The 13,665-nt window shown below is 39.6% G+C and overlaps 1 protein-coding gene and 1 long non-coding RNA gene across 2 annotated transcripts in view; one reads left to right on the forward strand and one right to left on the reverse strand.

Annotated features, from left to right (window-relative positions):
• The window catches only part of LOC119651389 (carcinine transporter), a 38,599-nt gene extending 28,641 nt beyond the window's left edge, over positions 1-9,958 (reverse strand). The window contains exon 1 of the mRNA XM_038054971.1: positions 9,498-9,958. The gene's annotated coding sequence lies outside the window, so the exon portion shown is untranslated. The remainder of the gene's footprint in view (positions 1-9,497) is intronic.
• LOC119651390 lies at positions 9,959-10,575 on the forward strand. The gene is made up of 3 exons (XR_005249455.1): positions 9,959-10,100; positions 10,160-10,238; positions 10,299-10,575. It is a non-coding gene; the product is annotated as an uncharacterized LOC119651390 (long non-coding RNA).
• The last annotated feature ends 3,090 nt before the right edge of the window (positions 10,576-13,665 follow it).

A 13,665-nucleotide genomic window follows, 5' to 3' on the forward strand; every position in this document is an offset into this window, starting at 1 on the left:
TATTGCTATAGGGGAGCGGCACATAGAAAGTGAATCTCACTGTTACTGAAAAGCTCCAAGCCTTCATCACCATCTATCTGCGTCGTATCATCGGAGTACGCTGGCCTGATACTATCTTAAATGAAGAATTTAGTCGCCGCACTAACCGGACACCTACACCCATTATGATTGGAAGGTGGCTGTGGATAGGTCTCTCCTTAAAGGGGTGGTAATTGCCTTGCTGGCAATTGGGACCCACTCTCTCAAGATGGCCGACGAGTGGGTCGTTTCAACGGGAGTTGGCGCAGAACAGTAGAAAAGGAGTTCAAGCGTCTTAGAAGATCGTAGAGAGATCTGAAGTGCCTTTCATTCAACGCGAGCGATGGCGTATATGAGTAGTTGGCGGGCTATACTTCATCAATGGTTAAATAGCGGTCATATATGTATATTATTGAAATAAAACCCCTGTTAGCCTCGTTAGCATTCTGCTACTTCTGCTAACCTTTTAAGTGAATACCTTGCCTGGGAATTTTAGGTGTGTAATTTGCTTGCATTTTTTCTTTTTAAAAGTGTTAATTTTTAGAACTTTTTGCTTCCTTTGAGTGTTTTGAAGATGAGCCAAGAGGGCTGAAAGGGCAGGAAAAAGGGATAAATAAATTTTGATGCAAAATTAATAAGTGCGCCAGTGACGTATTTGCGAATATAAAAGACATGACTTTAAATGACTATTCCGAAAGTTTGGTGTCGTTGGGAAGAATGTAATTTAAATAATGGGAAGGATAATTGCTTGTTGTAAAGCACCGAATGATAACATGACATCACAGAATCGTTCGATTATGTTACATCTTAGACAGAATTGGTTTGAGAATTGCATCTTATACTGCTAAGTTGGGAAAACTGTTTTAGTTCTTGTCACTTAGTCTAGTGCTAGAAAGTCATAGCTACATTCACAGCGGAAACATTGTGTCTCCTGTCAATCAAACGTTCAAAATGTTCTCTGATGACTTCCAGAATCATGTTAACTACGCTGTTCGCAAAAGCAGGAAGCACTCAAGATAGGTGCTCTCCCTCGGAATTACAACTACCACCCTCTCTTCCACTTATTGGGAAAGATCTCAGATTTTTAGAATTTACGAATCAGTGGAAATAGCAGCCCTGTAGAAACCGTAGATGTAGATATAGAGACTGATAGCAAGGAAAAGTTTCATAGGGAGACCCCTAAGGCCACTGACTTAAATCGACTGCTGACTGCGATATGGTTGAAATGGCCAGTCGAAGCACAGCTAACCGTATGATCTGCCCTCGAAGAGTATACCACCGACGATGAGGTGATTGCAGAAGTATAAAGTCTTTTGACTGTTTTTTTTTTCTTGGACCAAATCTATCACATACGATAGCAAGATGATGACAGAGCCCACCTTGGTAGTCAGATCAGCCATTACGATCAAAGTGTCGCAAAAATGGAGAGGAATACTCTACACGACTCCCATCATCATATTTCCCCCAGGTCCAAAATCTTCTTGCGTCGTGGACGTAAGGATAAACCTCATTCGCGGCATTGCTGACGTTTCGGTAGCAGGGTGGTTTCAAATTTTTTTTAAAATTTATTCCGCAACCCCAATCAGTATCAATAAAACACATGGAACTCCTAAGTTTATATAAGATTCAACTCCGTAAATTCCGTAAAAATGCACACGGGCCAAACTTTGTTAGTATCGCAAATAATGGTTTTCAAAGCACGTCAGATGGTTCCTCACCGTATTCAAACAAATGTGATTTATTGTAAGGGTTTTGTGGTAGTAATTTACATTGGATTTAGAGATAAATTGTAAGTTGCAGTGTTACATAGCAAATTATCCGCCCTAATGCTGGTTTAGTGGCTACCATGTTTGCGAACCAAGCGATGCATTTTCTTTCAAAATTTTACAATAGCCACTTTGGTTCAATGGCAGATAAATGATTAAAGTAAAAAAATATGATACTTTGTTGTAGAGCGCAACAGGAAGAATTTGGGACCGATTTCGCAATCAAATAACAGAAAGATTTATCTATCTTGAATTAGCCTCACAATGAAATCTTTATACAATGATAAGGTATTTCAATATTTGGACGTGCTTATCATTTGTTTTACTATAAAAATGGCAAAAAAAAAACTCTGACACAACAAAGTCTGTAAAAATTATATCCTTGTAAATTTTAATTGAACCTGGACTGGTTTGGACTTTCTGTTGTTTTGGCTTTCAAAAATACTGATAGGGATCACGTGATGATGGGGAAATTTTTGGAAAATTGAATTCTTTCTTATGAGCTAGGAAACTTTCCATTCTGGTTCAACTCTTTTTTTTTTATTCTGAGCTTTTTGATAGATATTCGATCCTTCCTTGAGAGATGTCATAGCGCCGACTTGGGTCGGGGGTGGTGGTATTCTAATTGCTAATAAGCAGCATGCTTATGTCAATTTTGTTACTTGCCTAAGCTTTCACACCTAATTAGAATTCCTTTTGTAAGATCATGTGTTTACTTCCCTTACTCTTTCGAAACTTACCAGTATGGAGAGTTCTCCTGATATCCTCTTTCATAATTTAGCTTCCACCAAATGACTTAGGTGTGCTCCTTTATCTGTTCTTATTCTTCTTCTTCTTGAAATTCGCGACAGCCGAACTCGGCCTTTGGCCTCCAGAATAGACTTCTCCCAGCCATCTCCATCGTTCGATCGCGTGCTCTAGCTGGAAAATTTCAGCAGCTTTTTACTGTTCTCGTCCATTGAGTCTTCCTACCGTTTGCGTGGCTTTCTTACCGGGCGGCGTCGTTCGTGTGTCAAAGGCATACCTTGATAGGTATTCGCATGTCATACATCTGTTTCACGTGACCGGCCAACGACCATTTTCAAAGTCTTACCACCACCGATAATGCTGGGTCGCCATAGAGCTGGTACAGCTCATCGTTGTATCTAATTCACCAGTCAGGTCTATCTTTTACCGGACCAAGTATTCGACGTAGAACTTTACTTTCAAATATGTCGTGGGGCTCCTCCTAACGCCTGCGTTCGAGTCTACGCTTGAAAGACGTACAGTAGCACAGGTCGTGTTATGGTCTTGTAAATTCGAAGCTTATTTTTCCTAGGTACACAAAATTGTCCTTTGAAAATTTAATTTAAAGTCGCTCATTGTCAAGTTTTATCGTATTGGCGCCTGTCTTCTTATTTACGTCATGAATTCTGTTTTCTTTTCATTAATTCTTAGGCCGACTTGGTGCGCTGCTTTATTTAGTTGTAGGAATACTTCCTTGACGTCTAAAATTGAACGTACATGTTTATGTCATTAGCAAATCCCACTATTTGCGAAGATTTATAGAGCAATGTTCTCGTCGTACCTAACTTCAGTTTGCGGATAACATATTCAGGGGCTAGGTTTTAAAGCATGGGGCGAGTCCATCTCCTTGCTTTAATGTGCAGTTCGTTTCGAAGCATTGCGTTAGTTCGCCAAGAACCTTTATGTGGGATTCAGTCTTGCCCATCGTCAGTTCGGTCATTCGTGTCAGTTTTTCTGGTAAGCGGACCCCCCATAATAGAATAAAGTCCTTCTCGCTTGATGCTATCATACACTTGAAAGAAGTCGACGAAAAACTGATACACATCGATATCGAGCTCACACCGCCTTTCCAGTAGTTGTTTGACCATGAAAATTTGGTCCATCCAGGATCGTCCTTTTCAAAAGCCACACTGACACGAATTTATTTGTCAGTATATGCCTCTAACCTAGCTTGGATGATTTCTGTTAGGATCTGGTAGGACGTCGAAATTTCTCTGTGATTGTCACAGGTAAGTTTTTTTTCATTTATCGCCAGTCATCAGGTAATTTTTCATTTGCCAACATTTTTAAAATAAGTTTATGGAAGAGATTATCCGGGTAATTTCCTCCCCTCAGTAATAGTTCATCTGGAATACCATCGAATCCCGGGGCCTTGTTCAATTGTTTGTTCGCTCTGGGCTGCTTTCACCTCCTCAATAGAAGGAGATTCGACTGGTGTGTTGTTTATAACTTCTGGGTTCGTCAAAACTGTACCTTCCGGTGGCGTATACACTGGGTTAAGCAGCTTCTAAAAGTATTCCATACATCCTTTCTTGATATCCTCAGAGTTACCTAGGATGTTTCCATGGTCAACCTTACGGAGTCTTCTATAAACATATCAACGGTAAACGTCGTTCTTTTTGCTGATTGCATCGCAACATTCCTCGTAGAACCAATCATTACCGATGCGTTTAGTTTGGAAGGCGATTGCTTTTTCTGTGGACGTTTTTATTCCATCTTTTAGCTTTGACCATGTTTCTTTGACTTCGAGTTCGGCTAGTAATGTACAATGGAAGTAATTCGATAGCTCTGTAGCGTCGCTAAATTGATCAACGTTGAATTTTTGAGACCAGCTCTGCATCGTGTGATATGTTTTCTTTAGTTGACATCGAAACTTCATCCTTATTACCATGTGGTCGGCATCACAATTGGCACCACGTAGTCATCCGTAATGCTGGCTGCAATCCGTTTTTCGATATCTGTTCACGCTCGTGTTTGGGTCTTTGTTTCATTGAGATGTATATACATTGCACCGTGGTATATCCAAAGCTCTTGATTCTGTTAACCATCCTTGGCTCCTCTTAGAACTCAAATCGTTTTATTGTCAGCTACCCATGCTTCCCTTCTCCTCTGTTCTGGGCTTCGACAGACTCCATACTTGGTTATTTTTTGCTCTCAATGCTGACTTCTTTTCTTTATTTTCTTAACTTAATCTTTTTCCCAACTTTTTGAAAGTCTGATTTGATGCTTCGTTCCCCCCTTTCGGTAATCTCTACATTTTTTTGGCCTTAATTTGGTTTCATACGAAGCCTTAAAAATCAATTCATCTGCACTAAATATCCCCTGAATATTTATTGTAACACAGAAGATCAGCAGAAGATACATAATTTTTTTCCAAACTTTCCAACACCTTTATAAACTGCCATATCCCTGGCCCCGGATTTTACCTAACACTAGCATTAAATGCCAAACTTTTAGGCTCGGTCGGTCTTACCTACTTGAAAGATAAAGGTGCTCTGGTGGTAGCAGCCGGTGGTCGGTTAATAGGATAATCTATCGAGAGCTTGCCACAACATTGAGTACGTATGCAGAATGCATGCATGGTTTGAACCAGAATGTGGGAGAGTTCTACAACATCAAGCATAAGAGACGCTAATCAGGACAGACCACGAGCATATATCCTCGCAAGGTAGTGTCTACACGCTTTTCTGTGCCCGGACCTGAGTTACAACGACGTAGTCGCGGTCAAATTGGAGCAGATGAGGCAGAGCACGTGTATATTTGCTAGGCTTACATGGCTCATGACCGATCAATTCCACTAGAAGAACAACCATATTTGACGAGCACCATAGCAATGACTATTTCCGAGTTGTCACAATCTCGGCCGATGCCGGATTTTACCTAATATTAGCAGTAAGTACCAAGCATTTAGAATCGGACAATCCTACTTACTTAAATTATAAAGGAGTTCTGATGGTAGCAGCGGTGGTCGGTTAATGGGAGAATCCGTCTAGAACTCCCCACAACATTGAGTACGTATGCAGAATGGTATATTTCTGCACGGTTTGAACCAGACTATGTGAGTGTCCCAGGACATCAAGGGAATCCGTGAGGGATGTCGGCACAATACCTGTAGTTGACAATATTACGGGAACTACAACCACTTTCTCAAAACTCCAAATTTTTTTGATTTCTCGAGGCAATGGCTTATAGTTCATCTTCTTCCCCACGTTTTCCCGTTCAACATTGCTATTATGGGGGATAGTAACATCAATAACATACGTGACCTGTCTTGACAACTAGCAGCACGTTAGGGTTGTTGTGTAGTATGTGCGAACAATTAGAACTTGTCGGTTCCAATACATGCTGTAAGCAGAACTATCAAGTACTGCCTGCGGCTCATACCGGGAAACTGGATACATTCGCGTAATTAGCCTATGCTTGTATGCACAGTTTTGATGAATCACCTTTTATAAAGCATTATATCTGTTTGTGTACCACCAGCATCATAACAGTACAGCCAAAAATGGGAGGACCCAACGCCTCTAACGCCAACCACACGTTCTGTACTAGTTGGTCTCCATTCGCTCTTTAATTATGAGCTTTTTGTAAGCTTGGATGTCGAGCACGCCATCCTGAATGGAATCCATTTTAGCAAAGGGCTTCCCAGCACACATCCATCTGTTGCTGAGTGGCAACCACCAAAGTACACCTAAGTTTTATTATTATTAGTTTACCGATTTCCATGAACATAGCTATAGTAACATAAAAGAGAATCCTGCTGAAGTCATCATCAACCGGCAAGGTTTGCCACAGACGAAGCAGGTTAAACATTTAGGTAAGCTAAGCTAAGCTCAGCTGGAAAAGACACATCTTAAAAAAAAGGAATAGTTAAATGCCAGATGCAGGCACTGGTACTGCCTATAGAGAGGAATTCCCAGCTCGTTGTCGATTAAAATTACAGATTAACAAGCAGATCTTAAAGCCTATATGAAATTACGGCATACAGCTCTGGGGATTGAAAGTCATACATAGTTTTCAAAACGAAGCCCCTATTAGCATAGTAGACGCACCCTGGTATATTCGAAATAAGAATCTGCACAGGCACCTGAGAATGCAGATGGTTAATGAGGTAATCAAAGAGCATGCCATTATACGTAGTCAGCAATTCCTTTCACATGAGAATAACGAAGTTCGAAAATTGGCAGATATTTCAAGGTTGATAGGACCACTGAAAGAGTAAAGCCAAATCACTTACTATCATAAACGGCGAACTACCTAAGGACTTAAGCTTTTGAGGAGCAGTCGGTTCTAGTCAGTTCTGACTCATCTAAATATCGTAATCAACCAATTCATTATTTAATCCGATGATCCCCTTCTCCATTTCCTTTCAACTCCATTTGGAACCCACTTAAGAAGTCTTCAATTTCATGGCCATAAAATCTCAGAGTAGGGCGCGACCCCGTAAATTCTCAAGTTCCACATTCGCGATCGCACCTTTTTACCTCTCCTTTCCAGCTTCGAATGAAAGGGGATGAAGTGTCAAAAGACCGTATTTAAAACCTGGTAATAACATTGGATTGTAGTTTCTACGGTGTTTTGATGAAAGACGCAGAAGGATGATATATTCAAGACAAGAACAAGTTGGAAACCAGATACTGGGCGATTTCTTGTGTAAGTATGCTGGCAGAATTATTCCATTCGTACTTAGCCCGTAACGTATATGCATTTAACGTGTCAGACATTTTTAGTGTTTAGGTTGCAGTAAATTTATAAGAATGAGGCAACTTTGAGCTTCTGTAACTTTATCAATAAATAATACAATTTTGATCAAAATTGGGATGTCATGCTTTATACTATAATCCACATTTCTGCTATAATACTCTACTATAATCCATAATATTACTGCAATTTTTATGGTCCTCTGTAAACCTAAGGGGGGTTTCTAATCAACTTTCTGCAAATATAGTCATATGCTATTATTAACTTAATTTGAGTAGATATCGATGTGGAGAATATTTTGAGGCCTGGAAAACATATAGGGGCACTTTCATGATTTTTTTTTCAGAATATTCGGTTGGATAGTTTCTGAGAATGGGTCTGTTAAAGAAATGATCGCTTTCCAGCCTAGACACCCCTATCTTTCCAAAAAATGCCAAAATTAAGACCGGCTTCGGAAAGTTTTAATCAAGACCTTTCATTTGATACCGAACAAGACTATATTCGGTGGAAAAAAAAATTACACCCGCCTTTTGCATGTTTTAGGACCCCCTTAAACTCAACGCAAAAAGTTGCAACTCACTCTATGGGTAGACGTTCACACAAGTACTAAAATATCCTGGATTCCACTTGGTTCTTAACATACCTTTTTGTTAATTCTTGATTCCAACTGCATTTCATCCATCTTAACAATATTCACAATTTTATTCACCAATCAAGTGCTCGCGATACTTGCAAGAAATGTTCAATCTGCCAAATGAGCAAATCTGAACCGCCCCTAAAACATCATTCAATTCAACCACTTCAGCGATTTTATGTTTTTCTCATCCACCCAAAAGTGTTTTTCTTTTTCCTCAACCTCCTATGAAGCGTCTTTGCTCCCACCTTCAGACTTCCTCTCCTGGTCAAGGGGTCACTTGAGACAAAAGAAAAATGAAATCGTTATCGTTGCGGATGGTTGTAGGCTTCTCGAATAGCAAGATCAAGTAGCTTTTCCAGCTAGAATATTTCACCGCCAAGATTTCAAGAGCGCAGAAAGCAAACAGGGTATACGGTTAGATCGCGATGGTAATGCAATATTATCGAAGGGAAACATTAGCCTCATACATTAAATGCCTCGAAGTATTGCGAAAGAACTGGAAAAAATTGTTGAACACAGACGAGGAAAAATGCGCATCAAAACTGATCAAGAACAGAACTTCAATAAGTCATTCCTAATTGAAAGCACGCTAAGGGGCATAATCTAATAATCATTGATCGGATTATTTGATTGTTATTGCTACCAACTCTCTTTTTAAGTCTATATTTCCTCGTCAGTAATTTAGTAGCCAAAAACCTGAAGAATGAAATAGATTACACCACAGTACGTATCTACATGTAATGAAAATTTTATAGAAGGGTGTTTTTATTGTGACTCTTTGTTTGACACCACCGTTCCCCACAGAAATAAAAAAATCTGAAAAATCATTGGAAATTACAACAACAAAAACCCATGTGTACTCGGCATCCGAATAGTGCAGCGCCTTATTCGCCATTGCCTGAGATGAACCATTTAGGCAAAATGCATTCAATTGCACGCTAGCATGGAAAGGTACATATCATTACAATGTTAGTTACAAAAACTGAACAATTGATGCAGAAGATTTTATTATAATTCAATTTAAATGCTTCGAACACATTAATTTAGAATCGGGATTTAATGCGGAAAATTGAAAACGACAAAAATACTACGTAGTGTGAAGGGACCAAGAAAAATCTTGCGTACAATGAAAGAAATCTCTTGACTCAGCTCGCGGCAAAGGTAGCAAGAATTTTGTTTATAAACTAACTAAAAATTTAGAAATGATGAAGTTCTATTCAACTTATTTATTAATCCATTTTACAATGAAGCTGGTGACAAACTTATCTTTTCTGATAAAAATTTCAAAGTTTGTTATACATGTTAAGATTTTTGAAGAAACAGTATAATATGAGCGTAATCTGTTAACCATACGTCATTAATTTTTCCATCAATTAGATACAATTTTCATGATCAACAAAAATAAAAACTTTGATATCTTATTTAGATTCAAAATCAATTTAATGGCAGAGAATTCTTACAAGAAACTAGAAAAATCATTGTTCAGAATTTTGTTGATTCAGAATTTCATTGATTCATATTATTATTGCATAGATACATACCATCGATCAAAAATTAAAGAAAAGCTTATTCATAGAAAGAGTACGTACTGTGAAAACTGCGATAACTTCCAATTCGTGAAATTCAGGAACTTTATATAAATCTCGGCACTTTTACACTTCCTTTGTTATTTTACCACATCACATGAAACTCAGATTCAAATAGCAACTAGATGTAATTTGATTAATTTAAACCACTGAAGCTGATCTTGGAAAATTTCACAGAACACCGAACATCTGATCTCACTTCTAGCCCGCAAATGAAAATTTCACTTCTACTCGAAATTTTTCCACAACAATCAGATCATATACATATATTTATCCGTTGCAAATCTTGAGATCAAACTAGAAAATCTCGCGACTCTATGAGCGTTTCAACAAACGAATTACCTGTATCTTGTAAAATAAAGGACCATTTCGAGATAATTGAAATTGTCCACAGATAAGTCAGATAACACCCGAAATATTTATGGGACCATGATTATCACTCCAGAAAACAACATCTTATCCATCTTATTCGCGTGTGGAGCGTTTTACCTTCAGAGTTGATTCAGTCGTCCGTAGTCCGTAGTATAGTTTCATTCGATAGACACTTAAATAAAGCCTTAACAAGAGCTTAATTTTCACTTAAGAACTTCCGTCTGTTCTTAGCTGGTCAGTATAAGCCCACTTTACATGCTACTGTGTATTTATTATCTCATATATATTTTAAGACAATAGCTACGTTATGTACTGCAAGCCTATTCAGGGGACGCGGCCGCTTGCTATCAAAGATGATTTAATAAAATTCAAGTATTTGAACATTCACTTATTGAAGCGAAGTTGCAAGAAAAAAATTTAAAAATATTCCAGTGATAATAGCAGCCATGGGGTTGAGAAACAAGAAGAGCCCCAACCCGACCGAAGTAGTAGGGTCAGGCATGATTCGCTGCAGCAAACACACGGCATCCACTGAATAGTTTGTTTAGACATAACAACTTATTTGGGCAAATAGCCTTATCAATCCACCGCCGAGGCAATGCCGTCATAATCTAATCAGATTTGATAATGGTCAATAAAATAATGTGTGATCAGATCAGTAACTCAATATTATTTGATAAGTTAATATGCAATATATGATATGCAGATATTTGACAGACAATCCATTCATGGTTCAGCAATTATATGATACATTTTAAGATAATCCCTTCACAAGTGACTATCTATTCACACTACTTTCATTTCTTTCATGTCGTGTGTGTGTTTCCTTTGAGCGCTTTGATCCCTCACGCTTCATTACTACAAAATTAACGTGTCTATTCTGATCCGTGGGTTCGCACCAGATTCCAAAATAGACATTACCAGGGAATTCGTGATGGCCTAACGAATAACAACCAGAACGCGAGCTAAAATTGAAAAATAAAAAAAACAAAACGGATCGACCGCACGCGTAGAGCCGTAAGTTCCCGGACCCGAGTGCCGCGATCAAGGAAGGGAAGATCCACGACGGATCACAGTCCCGATTATTGCCTCTTCCGCCTCAGATCTTGAATGAGGCGCGGCCTTTGAGGCTCCCACCCTTCCTCGACATCCTCAGGCCAGTTTTCTTTTTTGAAGATGTTCCTTAACAGGTTCTGCGAAAGCAAGGAGAAAAAGAGAAACTTCATAATGTAATTATTAAAAAAAAAAATTCCAATATATAAAAAAAAAATAATCAAAAATCGTAAAAAAAAAATTAACACAAAAATTAAATCAAATTAAAAATCAACAAAAAAAAAGAAATTTGGAAAAAAAAACTTTAGACTTACTTTTGCAATTAAACACTCCGAGCTCGGCGTGGTAGCTGCTTCTGTGGTGGGAAGAAATTAAGCACATTAGGAATTCCTAAACAAAATTACAATTGTTTATATATTTCTATTTTGTCTCTATAATAAAAAAAACCTCTTTGGGTTCGGTGACTTCACTGCTGTACGCGAGGATTTTCCCGATCGGGCTGCGAAAACACACTGCCGAATCCGGCTAGATGGATGGTTTGTCCAAGCCTCCCCGAAAATCTCACGTCAATTGCAGCCGCCTCCTCGGCCTTGTTCCGCTGCTTTCCGCTGCAACGATTTTTTCCACGAATGTTATAATTTTCTACGGTCAATATTAATTTAAACCACAGCACCGCTAGTTTTCGAGGTAGTCCTGGATGTTTGTCTTGTCTGGAACAGAGACGACAAAGGGTTCGCGCCGTTCACGTCCTTTCAAAATCTCCATTTAATTTTTTCACCAAACCACTTCGTCGTCACGAATTCGATTCTTTTTTTCAATCGAAATCTTGAAATATATCTACTTTGGGGAAAAAATTAAATCACTCACAACCGTTCAATTCGCTTTTTTTTTTGTTATAACTCTCCCGGCCTCTAACCTCTCCTCCACCCAGCACCGCTTCGCCTCCCACTACATTGTCTTGAACTCTGTTAGTTCATGTTGCGGCAACATTCGCATGCGCCGGCGGATGCGGCAAATCATTCGCCTCTGTCAAGATCAATTCGCCCGAATGCATTCAATAATGTGCAATTTGCGGCAAACATTAGGGTAATTGCACATTATGAAATGCATTATTTAAGCAAATTAATTAAGAAAGAGCCGAATGAACTTCGGAGGTGCAACCACATTCAGACTAAAAGAGAGAAACATCCACCCTGAATTAGTGCAGATACTACCTCTTACCACGATGTTCTGTCACGAATTGTATCAGATAGTAATCATTTTCACCTTGCCGTCGTCAAATCCACTCCTCAATACATTCAATCAGCGCCACCTTTTAACAAATCATCCTTTTCAAGAATTTTCATTACTCTTCTCAATTGGAAGTATACCCCCAATAAAAGACGATACCTCGCCTGAAGTTGTCCGGAAGGCATCGCATCTCTTAGCCGTAGGTCATGTTTACTCTTCTTGGAATGATTCCACACGCTAATGCTTGACTAGCGTCATGTAAAATAGTTGAAGCAGACCAATACGTCCATAAGTAATTTGCTACTGTACCTCAATGGAAAATGTTGGGCATTATCTACGTTAGTGGTATACTAGTATTTGCACAGGCAAATCTAGATTTTTGTTAAAATTGATCTTCGCATCAATCACCACTCCGATCTAACTCAAAGGTTCTCAGCGATCTCTAGCGGAGATTGACGACCCCGAGGTGCCTGAGTAAGTAGTTAGTCTTTAGATGAACGGTACACGTTGGGACACACTGGGAGTCCTCGGATTTGTCGACAGTACTCTACCGACGGCAATGGCGTGATGTGAGCCTAGCTATGCCAGGGTAGTAATTTTGACTCTGGTCGGGTAGAGTGCGTCGAACTGGTATTAATACATTCGTTTCCCCGAGCGAGGTCTGATCCGTCCGTGAATTCCGAGATCAGCTAGTCGTATGTCGGGATTCAGAGAGCCGGGGAAGGGCCTTTATTCTTGAAAATACATCTGTTCCTGACTATTGCGTCCTGCTCCCTTGCGCACGATGCACTAGTGAAATTTACATGCAGAACAAAGCTAAAACAATTGAGAAAATTGACGAAATATCAGGGAAGGAGGAAGAGCTAACTGTACTTGAACGCTACACGAAAATCTGCCGCTCACCACAGCGTCCAGTAAAAAAGGTTGTGAAAGCTGAAACCCCAAATGTGTCACCAGGACGCCCGAATAAAGAAGAAGCCTTACAAGGTGACGCGCCTACCAGTGGGAGTATGCTCTCCAACACCCTACAGTGTTCCGGTTCCAGAATAAAGCATAGACAAAATGCAGTCGACCATTCTAACTAGAGTCGAAGAGGAAAGGCGTTTCAGGATGCGTGAAACGGGCTGGACGAACTACTCAACCGCATCTCCTTCTTCAATTCAACATGAACTGCAGCGAAAGCTGCACGAAAATCAGAAGGAGCTGCAATTCTCGTTGTTAACACTGTTAGCCCCAAACGATTGCAAATAGCACACTGCAAAGCAAATTAGGGAAAGAGGATGTTGCACCTGAATGAAATTTTATGCAAGTAGTCTGCAGGGCCCATAAAGAGAAGGCAAAGAAGGACAGTTAAGCCCATGGTGTTTAACGTAGGTACCTGTCGTGGAGACTTAATCCTACGGTCCTCTTCAGACACGGATTGATTTTGAGACCACAATCAGAGCCCCGCTGAGACAAGCAACAACGGTACCAGTCTATACCAAGTGCCTGGCTTAACATTCATACTGGTGGATGC

The sequence above is a fragment of the Hermetia illucens genome, chromosome 3 (genome assembly GCF_905115235.1).
Source record: "Hermetia illucens chromosome 3, iHerIll2.2.curated.20191125, whole genome shotgun sequence".
NCBI classification, from domain to species: domain Eukaryota; kingdom Metazoa; phylum Arthropoda; class Insecta; order Diptera; family Stratiomyidae; genus Hermetia; species Hermetia illucens.